Below are 14,024 nucleotides of genomic sequence, written 5' to 3'. Positions count from 1 at the left end.
CTTTGTTTCCGAATTGCTGAAAAGCTTCTCATCCACGGTGATTTTTTTTTTTTTTTTTTTTTTTTCACTCATTCGCACAAATTTAATTGGGTAAATTGTAGAAAAATGACAATAAGTTAAAAGAATTGTAATTTAATGGAAGAAAAAAAATAAGAGTGCTGCTATTAGTACTTACCAAAATTCTTTAGACCCTTCATTTCTTTAGACCCCAACCCTAAATCCTAAATTTTAATAATATTTTTTTGGACACCCCACTTATTACCAAATCTACTCATATTCATAATATTTTAACAATAAAATGCACACCTACCTAATTTTTTGTCCCTCTCCTTCCCTGACTCACTCAATCTTCAGAGTTTGGAGCTTTGGTCCAGTATAGAATTCTTGGACCCCAACCCTCCAACACTCTCGTCGCCGTCTCGATCGTCAACGGAGTATTCTGACGACTCTCATCTTCTCTAAACGCTCTCCGTATCGCGGAATCAGTAATCTCTCTCATTCTCTCATCATCTTCTTCTTCGTTGCTTTTTGTATCTTCGTCATCGCTGAGATCAATCGAAGATACTCCAATTTCTATGGAATTCGCATAACCGTTTGCAAGATGAGGAAAAACAGAATCATCATCTAAATCGCCATCAGAATTCTGAATGTTGCCAAAAATAATTTGTTCACCACTGTGTAGCCGAAAAAATGTATTTTGTTCAAAACTGTTTTGTCGAACAATAATGATCCTGTCAGTGTCAGCACTGTATGTCTGAACAAAATTTGTTCATCACTGTGTAACTTGAATCCATTCTAATTCACAACTTAAAATAATATGAATTAAATCCATTCAAAATACATAACTTAAATCTATTCCAATTCACTCTTTTCCATTCTAAGTTAGTTTAACAAAGAAAATTACATAATTGACTATCTGCATTAATGTTCGAAACCTATGCATTGAACGAAAGGATTATGTTCAGTACTGTATTACCGAACATAATTCCAACAGTCAGCAAACCAGTACCGAACAGCTCGAACGAAACAAGAACGACTGAAAACGACCGAGAATGTTAATACAAGACAGATAAAGTTATTAATGGAACGCCGATCTCACTAGAATTGTTGTCCTCGTCCTCCATTGCTCTACACAGTGAAATAAGTGATGAAGTATACGTTATACTTGAAGCAAAACTTTTAAGTTCAATAGCCTTGATGATGGTGATGAAGATGACACATTCAGGATTTAAGATAATTATGAAAAATAATAGATTTAGGGTTTATATTAGTTGGTTATGAAAAGTAATAGGTTTAGGGTTTACAAACATGGAATATATATAGTTGGAGTTAGGGGTGGGGGTGGGTGTCCAATATTATAGAGTATTAGTTCTTATTGATAGGTGGGTGTTCCATTTAATAATGTCTTTTAATGTAATTTTACTTTAGGGTATAATTATAAAAAAAAATTATAAAATTGAGGGTCCAAAGAATTTTAGCAGGTGCTAATAGCAGCACTCGGAAAAAAATGCTATAGTATATTTTTGGCTTTTTAGTAACTATAACATCACCTAAATACCCAATATACCCCTCCAAACAGCCAACCTATGTGTTACATTCGTGGGCTCAAGTATTGTGGAGAAATGGTTTGGAAATACTCTTCTGATCCTAGGGGACGCTCGTGATCCACTGATAATCACCTGAAAAAGGAATAAACACTCCGGTCGGGGTGTCGGAATTAGCACTCCGACGGACAAGTCAGTCTCCACACTCAAGAATGCTTGTATTCTAAGTTAAGCACAACAATTCTCACATACCTCTGTCTGGCTGATGTTCTTCTATTTATATCTTTTCTTTCATGGGCCTCGGGATTAGGTCCATTTCCAACTCCATATACGGCAAATTTTGTAGTAGACCGCTATTTACTCGGCCCCTTGCTTAATCGGCTATTTGGCCGAGTAAAGTTAGATTCGAGCTTGCGAGACGATGCCGAGTGCCACGAATCTCGACTCTCCCAGGTCCGACTATCCAGAATCTCTATGACTCCCAATACTCGGCCCCCACAATTGCCCCCCAAACACTCCACTAACGACAGTTGGTTGGAGTGTTTGGCTTCGAACTTGAAAAGTCAGAGCCGAAATTCGACGGCTGACCGTATTCCAACGCAAATGTCTGAACACACGCTTCTCGGTTATCATTTCAACTTCCCGCCTCTTAGTACACTTCTATTTATTGTGATTTAAAATTTCGACGTCTTTTCAAATGCATACACGCTTTAGACGCTCGTCGCTGGACTGCCTTCCGAATTACCTCTGCAACTTCCTTCTCTTCTCTATCTTTTTTGCCTCTTATAAGTTCTCTCCTTCTCCGCTTTGAATCTATTTCCTTGCTTTGTTTTTTAGCTTAGCATATTCCTATTGGCTGGGGAAAATAGCGAAACATTTAAAAGATCTCCTCTCATCGGATCGAATTTCTGGCTTCCGACGCCATTTATCCATTCCTGATGACGTCCGTCTGTTACTTGTGGCAGACGGCACCCTCGATATGGAGAGGGTTAATGAAACCACGATCGTCTTCCCTCTCTTATCAATCGCAGAGGGTGGAGTTCGTTTCCCCCTTCACCCATTTCTTAGGGCCGTGCTCTGCCATTGGGGCTTAATCCCTTCCCAACCCAATGTCAACTTCTTTAGGATCGTGATGGGGATTATCACACTAAACCATCGCCGTGGGCTTAGCCTTGGCATTCCCGCTATTCGGCATTGCTACGCCTTGGCCAAGTCTTCTAGTCGGCACGGGCGTTATTTCCTTAGGGCGAAAGACACCGACCATCAACTAGTGACCATGCTTTCCAGCTCTGGGAAGCGAGTCGACGATGTTATGGTCGTCATCCAAGGAAACTGGGAATTCGCCGAAGGCGAGGACCGCCTTGATCGTATTCCTAGGCGAAAGGGCGAACCAGGTGGCCGAGTATCTTCTTTTAATTATTTACTTTTTGTTATAATCTATGAAGCTTTATTTTCGAGACCTCACGGTTTTGCTTTTGCAGGAAACGATTTGAAGAAAGTCCTGACCTCAACCGACGACGTCGTCCTTTTGGAAATCCAAGCTGCGCTCAAGTATTTCGGCCAGTCGAGTCTGCAGAAACAAAGGAGGGCGGCCCACATTCTGCTCCGCTACAAGCCGACTTATACAACCTTTTTGGCGGCAAAAAACATTCCAATTCTGAAGGGTGAGAAGTTTCTTACCGCCCTTATCTTGACTGATTTCAAAAATTTAAGGCAAGTCGGTGTTGGGGGATAGGATTCGGAGCGACCGGAAGAAGCTGAGGTCGCCGAGTCAAACCAATCCGAAACCGAGGTCGACGAGGCTTTGAAGTTAGCATTTGAAGAAGCCGGCCTTAATTCGGTTGATCCTCCGTCCACTTCGGGTCGAGAGGACCTTCCTCTTGACGATATTTTTCACAGTTTGGAGGATCTTCCCGGCACGTACACAGAAGATATGGCTGGGTTGAGTCTCACTAAACTTGCCAAGAAGGCGAACGCAGATAGGATGGCCGCGCGGAGAAGGGCGGAGGCCATTCGGGCTGCCGAATCTCAGCCCTCACCTATTGGCGAGTCCCAATCCTCCTTGCCTATTATTGAGGAGGGAACGCCAAAAAACGGTAGTGTCGAGGCGGAACCTTTTGTGCAGGCAAGTGTAGAAGTTGAGCAAAGGGTGGAGAAGCGCACTGCCGAGGTCGAGGCCGGCTCAAAAGACAACCGCGCCAACAAACGAACTCGTTTGCAAGGATCGGATGTGATTGCACCTTTTGTTATTCAGCCGAAGATAAAGAATACGCCGATCTCCTCCGATGCTTCGGTAATCGAAGATCCAGCGGTCGCACTCGGTATGGCCACGTCCGTTTCACTGCCTACTGACAAGGCGGCTTTTCAGGCAGAGCTGGATCTGGTTGCAATTGCGTTGGCCGCGTAATCAGCTCTTTTTGTATATATCTTGACTGTCTTTTCACTTTACGCGAATATTGTTTTGGTCTAAACTTCTTGTTTTGCAGGCCGTCAGAAGGATAGCCAAGATGGGCCGTCGTCATCACGATGCCGTCAACCATATTGGCCGTTTACAAGCAAAGGTTGACAGCCAAAAGCGTAGGGCCGAGTTCGAGGTGGAGAGAGCCCGCAGTGCTGAAGAATTGAGATCGGTCGCCGAGAAGAGGGTAGATGCGAGCGACGACGCTTTTAAATTGGCCCAGGAGGCGATCTCTAAATTAGAGGCTGAGTTGGAAGAAATAAAGGCGGCGAAGGAAACAGCCGATCTGAAGGCTTCTAACGCATTCGATACCGGGAAAAAATCTGCTTTTGATGAATACGTAGACGAAGTCCCCAAATTTGAAAATCGGGGATTCAAACACGGCTGGCTCAAAGCCCTTGCTGCTGCCGATGTAACATTGGCTACGCTAATTCCATACGAGCAAGTGGATGTTGAGCCGCTGGAGTTTGACTCCGAGGACTAATTTGGGCGGCTCTTGTTTTTGTTTTAGGATTTGCGTGTATATTTTCAGCTTTTTATTTAGTAATTTTCAGCATTTTACAGCTTTTTGTTTAGTAATTTTCATATGTAAAATGGCTACAGTTTGTTCCCAATTTACTTAATGAAAATTCATTTTGTCCTTTGTTGTATTTAATGAATGGTATTGTTTTGTTGCTGTTTTAGATCAAACGTTCTGTATATTCGCCGACTATATGATTAGGCCATTTAAAAAGACAAAAGTTAGTATATGAAGTGGTTGTGGCACATATCAATCGGCATAGGGCCAAGATACTCAGCCGGTTAGATTAATAAATCTGTCCTTGCCTCAGCTAATGCATAAACTTCAAGGCATTCCCCTATAATTGTCGTTTAGATAATTAGGCCGTTTTAACAAGCCAAAAATTAGTGCATGAAGTGGCTGTGGCACATATCAATCGACATGGGGCCAAGATGCTCGGCCGGTTAGATTAATAAATCTGTCCTTGCCCCAGCCAGTGCATGGACTTCAAGGCATTCCCCCATAATTGCCGTTTAGATAATTAGGCCATTTTAACAAGCCAAAAATTAGTGCATGAAGTGGCTGTGGCACATATCAATTGACCTCCGTCGTTTGGAGACTGCCAAAAGCGTTAATGAAATTGCCTCGGGGTCGCTGCATACCTACGAATAAATGGGGTGAGTTCGCGCCAGTGGGTCCACTTATTCTTATTCAGATTCGATTTAGACTAGCTTGGGGCGAGGGCAAATGTCAAACAGACTGTTACTCAACAGCAGAGGAGAGGGACGAATGCTGGCTGAACTAGATACTGCGATGAATCGCAACAACGAGCCTACGCGTATGAGGGGAAGGACGTCCATGGAAAATGAAAAACGTCAACCTTCAAGCCGTCGAAGCAGATTACCCCGAAGAGAGAAGCATCAACGGGGAAGCTCCCCGCGACCACGACCTAGAAATGAGTCAGACGCGACGCCATAACCATTGAGTTTTGCAGTGTTCGTGGGGAATAAACCGATGACTGAGGCAGATTCCATCGTTAATGATCCGGGTGTAGCGGTTGAGTTCGCTCGACAGATCTTTTCACCGGAAGTCCAACAATCGATGGTTGGACGACGAGATTTCGAAGTGTTTCGAGAAGGTATTCATGGGGCGGTGAAAGGGGCTGTACACCGCCTACGAAGTCGGCATGCGTCTGTGCGCCGGGCGGCGGGAGATGGAGAAATGGGCGAACGGGTCCGCAGTTCGGAGGCTCATGCAGAGAAAGCTGAGGGCGAGCTTAGGGAGCTTAGGAAGGTTAAAGTCGCCGATCCACATGCGGCGGGTCAATCTAACTCGATTATGGACGAGAGGGTAACCTAACGGCTATTGAGTCATGCCATCGCCGACCGAGATACGGCAAGCATGTTTGCTGTAGCAAATGCGAGGGCCAAGGGTTATGAGTAGGGTTTCCATACTGGCCGGAAGGTTAGGATCGACAACGAAAGAGACACTTGCTGAGGAGGTCTGCCGATGCGAGAATCAGGCTTCAAACATGGTTGGATCGCGGCTCTTCAGGCCACAGAGGCTCTCCGAGCGAAGGGTGTCGATTCCAACTTATGTGGCCTGGATCATCGTGATCATTTGCCCTTTTCCGCCTTTGAAGTTGAAAAGAGCGATGATGAGGGAGGCGTTGAATAAAAATATTCGTTGTACATGTTCAAACGCAGATTGCGTCTAAAATTATGTGATTATTGGTTGGTCGAATAAAAAAGCATTTTATTTTCAATGTTTTGTTATAAGTTTTGTTCGGCGCACACGTGCTTGCATGTGTTTTATTATATAAATGTTTGAATAAACGTATTTCAGACGATTGAATGGACATTGTTCGGCCTGATTTAATAGACATCATTGTGTTACGCACGACTCGAAGGGTTCATCGGCCCAAAGACCTCATGAGCTGATGGGGCTCCAAATTCGGAGACTTGATTTGGCCAATCGTGATATCCGCAAAGGGCGCTCTGAATCTGAAAACTTAATCAGCCCAAAGACGTCATTCACCGATGGGGTTTCGAATCCGGAGACTTATTTGGCCAATCGTGATATCCACGAAGGGCGCTCCGAATCCGAAGGCTTAATCGGCCCAAAGACGTCCTTCGCCGATGGGGCTCCGAATCCGAAGACTTTATTTGGCCAATCGTGATATCCACGAAGGGCGCTCCGAATCCAGAGGCTTGATCGGCCCAAAGACGTCATTCGCCGATGGGGCTCCGAATCCGGAGACTTGATTTGACCAATCGTAATATCCACGAAGGGCACTCCGAATCCGGAGGCTTAATCGCCCCAAAGACGTCATTCACCGATGGGGCTCCGAATCCGGAGACTTGATTTGGCCAATCGTGATATCCACGAAGGGCGCTCCAAATCCGGAGGCTTAATCAGCCCAAAGACGTTATTCGCCGATGGAGCTCCGAATCCGGAGACTTTATTTGGCCAATCGTGATATCCACGAAGGGCGCTCCGAATCCGGAGGCTTAATCGGCGCAAAGACGTCATTCGCCGATGGGGCTCCGAATCTGGAGACTTGATTTGGCCAATCGTGATATCCACGAAGGGCACTCCAAATCCGGAGGCTTAATTGGCCCAAAGACGTCATTCGCCGATGGGGCTCCGAATCCGGAGACTTTATTTGGCTAATCGTGATATCTACGAAGGGCGCTCCGAATCCGGAGGCTTAATCAGCCCAAAGACGCCATTCGCCGATGGGGCTCTGAATCTGGAGACTTGATTTGGCCAATCGTGATATCCATGAAGACGTCATTCGCCAATGGGGTTTCAAATCCGGAGACTTTATTTGGCCAATCGTGATATCCATGAAGGGCGCTCCAAATCCGGAGGCTTTAATCAGAACATCTTTGAACTAGATTCTGTAGTAGGTGAATAAGAATCTTTATATTACAGAAAAAGAGATGTACATGGCGAACAATTCGGAACAAGCATCATGTCCCGCAAGTCGGGTTAATGATAAAATTTGCGTAAATGCGTGGAATTCCAAGGCCGTGGCAGACTCCTTCCTGACATGTCTTTGAGCCGATATGCCCCAACTCCGGTGATCGAATCAATCTGATAGGGGCCGTCCCAGTTAGGACCCAATTTTCCATCGGCCGGTTTCCTGTCAACTGGAAGCACCTTTTTCAGGACCAACTCTCCTGGTGTGTAGCGGCGCAGCTGAACCCGTTGATTATACGACTTTGCTAGCTGCTGCTGGTACCGTGTCATGGACGCAAGGGCTCGGTCTCTTCGTTCTTCGATTAGAGTCAAATCCAAAGCCAGCATCATGCCGTTTCGGCCCATATCAAAAACTTGCGACTTGAGAGTCGGGTGGGCGATTTCCAGGGGTAAGATTGCCTGGGTTCCAAAGCAAAGGGCAAACGACGTTTCTCCAGTTGACCTTCTCGGTGTAGTTCAATAAGCCCACAATACACTCGGCAATTCTTCGACCCATTTGCCTTTGGCTTTCTCTAACCTCTTCTTGATGCCGTCCAAGATGGATTTATTAGAGGCTTCGGCTTGGCCATTGCTTTGGGGGTAAGCCGGCATGGAAAAGTAAGGCTGGATACCATATTTGCTGCACAGCTCTCGGTACACGCCACAATCAAACTGGGTGCCGTTGTTTGAGATAAGAGCTTTGGGAACGCCGAATCGTGTTATGATGTTCCTCCACACAAATCGCTTAACGTCAGCATCTCGAATGTGTGTTAATGCTTCCGCTTCGACCCATTTCGTGAAGTAATTTGTTGCGACGATCAGATATCGTTTGTTCCCTGGGGCCCTCGGCAATGGTCCTATGATATCAAGCCCCCACTGGGCGAACGACCAGGGAATGCTGATAGAGTTCAACTCTTCAGCAGACAAATGGTTTAACAGGGAGAACTTCTGGCACTGTTCACACTTTTTTGCATAACACTCGGCGTCCGTTCTCATTGTCAGCCAATAATACCCCTGCGTAATAGCTCGATGGGCCAAAGAGCGTCCGCCAGAATGGGCACCACAACTACCTTCATGTATCTCAGTCAGAAGCTCCTCGACTTTGTCCGGGTGCACACATTCCAAATATGGGCCAGAAAGTGACTTTTTATAAAGCCTTCCTTGCGGATCTAAGTAGTATCGCATGGCTTTGTTTCGCAGCTTGTGCGCTTCTTTCTTGTCCTCTGGGAGTTGTTCAGAAGATAGAAATGCAACAATGGGACCCATCCAACTTGGTGCAGATTCTATAATGTTGATTTAGAATTCCTCCGAAGGGCCAATGCTTGGCTCTGGGATGAATCCTACTTCGATGGTTTGTTTAATCCCTGAGTTGATTGCGGAGGCTAGGCAAGCCAAGGCATCTGCATGGGTGTTCTGATCACGTGTTATCTGGTTTAACTCATGATGGTCAAATTTTGCCAACAAGGAATTGGCCGTTTTCATGTAGGCTGCCATACGGTCGTTTCTTGCTGCGTACTCCCCCTTTAGTTGATTGATCACCAGTTTTGAGTCGCAAAACACAAGCAGACGCCGAGCACCTAGAATATGCGCATTCCGCAAACTGGCTAGGAGGGCTTCGTATTCGGCTTCGTTATTTGATACTTCGAAGCCGAGCTTGACAGCTTGCTAAATTATTGCGCCGTCCGGAGTCATGATTACAACTCCAGCTCCACTGCCCCGTTGATTGGACGATCCATCACAATACAACTGCCAGATGTCCCAAACATAAATCCTCCAGTTTGGCTTCGGTCAAATTTATTCTGACTTGAAGTCAGCAACATCAGACTTGAAGTCGGCAAGGCCCCTAGTGAATTTGGCGATAAAGTCGGCAAGCACCTGTCCCTTGATTGAGGTTCTTGGTAGAAATTTAATATCGTACTGGCCAAGTTCCAGAGCCCACTTTGAAACACGTCCAGATGCTTCTGCACTGCGCAGTACTGATCGGAGGGGATAATCTGTTAGTACGCCAATGCTGTGCCCCTGGAAGTAATGCATGAGCTTCCTTGCCGCCATAACTAGGGCTAGGATGAGATTTTCCAGCGGAAGATACCGTGTTTCGGCGTCAACCATTGCCTTGCTCACATAATACACTGGCCGCTGTTCCCCCAGTTCTTCCTTTATCAATACGGCGCTGACGGCTCAATCAGAAACTGCCAGATACAAAATGAGCGGGTCGCCAGCAGATGGTGTTGTCAGGAGTGGTACTGAGTGGCTGTAGGTCTTCAAGCCGTTGAAAGCGGCTTCGCACTCGGCGGACCATTCAAAAGCCTTGCCCTGCCGTAGTGTATGAAAGAATTGTCGACAGCAATCTGTGGACCGGCTGATAAACCTACTGAGTGCGGCAGCCATCCCTATCAACTTTTGAACCTCCTTTACTGAACGAGGGGAGCCGAGCTCCAGGATTTCTGTGATTTGCCTTGGGTTGGCTTCGATTCCTCTGTGGTTGACAATGTAGCCCAAGAATTTGGCAGAGCCGATACCAAATGCACATTTGGAAACGTTCAACTTCATTCCATATTTGCGTAGGATGCCGAATGTCTCTTCCAGATCGGCTATATGATTCTGCTCTTCTTTGGACTTGACTACCATATCATCAATATACACTTCCATAATTTTGCCGAGTTTCTTCTTGAACATGGTGGTAACCAGTCTCTGGTAGGTTGCCCCTGCATTCTTCATCCCAAAAGGCATTACCTTATAGCAATAGGTTCCTCTTGGGGTGAGGAATGCAGTTTTCTCTTGGTCCTCCGGATGCATAGCGATTTGATGATAACCTCTGTAGGCATCAAGAAAGCTCATATGTTGATGGTGCGTCGTAGCATCTACAAGTTGGTCAATCTTAGGAAGAGGAAAACAATCCTTTGGGCAGGCTTTGTTTAGGTCCGTGAAATCGACGCATACTCGCTAAGTTCCATTTTTCTTCTTCACCACCATTGTGTTAGAGAGCCATGTAGGGTAGGTCACCTCCCTAATTGCCCCAGCGTCAAGCAGCCTGTCAACCTCCTCGACAACGGCGGCAGTGTGCTCTGCGGCTAACCGCCGGCTTTTCTGAATGATCGGCTTGCACTTAGGATCGACATTCAAATGGTGCTGTGAAACTGACGGATCTATACCCGGCATCTCGTACGGAGTCCACGCAAAGACATCGAGGTTGCTGAGCAGGAAAGATATTAGCTGCTGTCTGGCGGCCTGACTCAAAGAGGCGCCGACCATGAAGAACTTGTCTGGGCTTCCATCGATTTCAACTCGTTCCAAGCCTTCCGTGGCCTTTTCATTTGGGAGCCACCCAACATCATCGAGGCTTTCTCGATCCGGTATCTCAATGGAATTCACCTGTAGTTCTTTTGGCGTTTTCTCAGCAAGGAAATAACATGCCTATGCCGATTTCTAGGAGCCACAGATTTGTTCAATACCGCGTTCTGTCGGGAAGCGGAGTAGCTGATGATAGGTGCTTGGCACGGCTCGCATAGTATGCAACCAGGATCGCCCTATAATGAGATTATACGGCGATGACAGCTTGACGACCAAGAATCCTACATCCACTGTTCGGGAACCTGCTCGAATGGGAAGTCCGATTTTCCCCAACGGGTACTCTGGATTGGCATTGAAGCTGAATAGTAGATAAGGGGCCAGAGAGAGATCCGATTATGAGAAGCTAAGTTTGGTGAATGTCTTGTAGTACATAATCTCCGATGTGCTCCCCGGATCAATGAGTACGCGCTCAATTGTGAATCGGTTTACGCGTAACTCAATTACCAAGGGATCAATGTGGGGTAGTGTTACTCCGGCCAAATCCGAATCATCAAAAGTGATAACCTCGGCTTCATGGGGCCGTTTAGTTGGAGTGAGTTGCTCTTGAGGGTTAGACTTCGACTGAATCGCGTGCACCGCCGATGACATTGGCAGGCTGTATATCATGTGGATCAAGCGGAGCGAATATGAATCCTGTCTCAGGGCTATTGCTTTGGTTGGGTTGCCTTTTCGGATGTACTGTTGTAGCCAGCCATCTTGCACCAATTTACCATCGTACGAGGTGAATGACGGTGCTTTGAATTTCTTGAATAGCACTGCCTTTGCAATCCGTCGTACAAAAGGATTGTGTTGATCTTCATCCGAACTGTTTCTTCTTTGCTTACGCCTTGTATGGGGACTCTCTTCAGAAGAACTGGAAATTTCGGATCGTCCCTTCTTCTTGAGCTCCGAGGATAATGGGTCGGAGTTGTTATTAGTATCTTGTTGTCGGGCTCGAGATCGTCGACCAGCTGCCCTCACGGGTCGTTCCGGGCCTTGGTATGCAGCTTGTTTGGAGTTCGCCACCTCCAAGGCCAAATCCTGACGGAGACGTTCGTTCTCTGTGATCATGTTCTCCAATCTTTGTTCATTTTGCTTTGCTTGTTTCATGATCGCTTGCATTGCTTCATGCTCTGAAGTCGAGGGTGAGGCGAAGTTCGGAGCGCGTCTTATGGGGATGGTCTCCGGTCCGAGCATGTTTGATGGAGTAAGGTCGCCTCTCTGCGTGGTTTCATAAGTGACTATCGGAGGGTCTTCCGTTATGCCCGCCATGGATGTGTTTGAGTATTCCCACAGACAGCGCCAATTGTGGAAAAGTGGTTTGGAAATACTCTTCTGATCCTGGGGGACACTCGTGATTCGTTGATAGTCACCTGAAAAATGAATAAACACTCTGGTCGGGGGTGCCGGAATTAGCACTCCGACGGACAAGTCAGTCTCCACACTCAAGAATGCTTGTATTCTAAGTTAAGCACAACAATTCTCACATACCTCTTTCTGGCTGATGTTCTTCTATTTATATTTTTTTCTTTCATGGGCCTTGGGATTAGGTCCATTTCCAATTCCATATACGGCAAATTTTGTAGTAGACTGCTCTTTACTCAGCCCCTTGCTTAATCGGCTATTTGGCCAAGTAAAGTTGGATTCGAGCTTGCGAGACGATGCCGAGTGCCATGAATCTCGACTCTCCCAGGTCCGACTATCCGGAATCTCTATGACTCTTGATACTCGGTCCCTACAAGTATAATTAATTTTGACATGGGACCAATCAATCTACAAAATAAATTACAGTATTAAATGATTCAAACTATCTAAACTTAAAATTTATTGGTGTTTTTCTTATTAATAATTAAAATTATAAAATTTATTTCCTCCCATCACCCCTAGATAATTTCTTGAATATTATTTACACAGTTTGGTAAAATTGTGAGCGCACTCCTAGCCTACTGATTCCATAATCTATACTATATATATAAACAAATGTATTAATACTAAATTCTTATGGATTCTCTCTCCTACGCGTCACTTTTCAAGTCTCCCCTCCCACTTTTCCTAACTTTTAATCATTTGTCAATTATTTAAATCTCAAAAGCCAAAAGGATTATATATATTTAAATAAAATGATAAATATTTAAATATGAATAACAAAGAGGTAGAGATAAAAATATAAAATAAATAGATAATTATTCAAATTTCAACTACAAAATAATATAAAGAGTCAAATAAAAGATAAAAAAAATAAATACATAAAAATATTGCGAGTCAATTAATTACAAAAATAAAAAGTTAACTATTTATATATGAACAATTAAAAAAAAAATAAATAAAAAATTATTATGAGTCAAATGATTTTTGAAATAAAAGGTAATTATGTATATATGAATAACAAATAAATATAGATGAAAAAATATACAAAAATAAAAATATAACTATTTAATGAAAATTCAAATAAAAGATAACAAAATATTTAAATAAAAAAAAAGAATAAGATTGGGATATAAATATCCCAAAAAGATGATAATTTTTTTTAATGATCTATATTTATCTTTTGTTAGTTTGTTATAAAATTTCTATATATTTCAACTTTATCTTTTTAAAGTTTATCTTTAAGTGGAATTTAATATTTTATCTTTTAAAATCATCAATTACTTATCCATACAAATTTTAAACATGATAGAATTCCATATATATCTTTTTGTTTAAACATAATCTTTTAAATATAAAAACAAGTTCCTGCAAAAGAAACCATGAACAGAAAATTTGAGGGAAAACAATCAACATTGAGAGCCATTTCTGATCCCTTTTCGGTGCTTAAAAATCTTTAATATTTGCTTTACATTTGAAATGTTTACATGCATGAGTTTTTGCATTTGTAAGAAAATGAGTTCATATAAATGGATATTATTATTATTTTTAAATTTTTTTTTGGTTACAATCTGTATTTTTCCTTATTTCTTTCTTTTTGTTAATAATGTGTCATTTAATTGAGATTTTATTCTTTTTTTATATTTATAAAAACACTGCTATTATCAATTTGTAACTCTCTCACTTATTGATTATTTGTGTTTAATTTTTTTTTTGGTGTAAATGTTAGATTGAAAATGAAGAACACATCAAAATTTATTGGATATGGGTTATACTTTAAATGTATTCATCAGTTGATTTTTTATTGTTGATTATCCTATTAAAATAATTCATGATTAAATTTATTTTTAGTAACTCATTTCCT

Source organism: Camellia sinensis, chromosome 3 (genome assembly GCF_055761805.1).
Source record: "Camellia sinensis isolate YWXY chromosome 3, ASM5576180v1, whole genome shotgun sequence".
Lineage (NCBI taxonomy): Eukaryota > Viridiplantae > Streptophyta > Magnoliopsida > Ericales > Theaceae > Camellia > Camellia sinensis.
The sequence above is the reverse complement of the archived record's forward strand: the minus strand, read 5'-3'. Positions refer to the sequence as shown.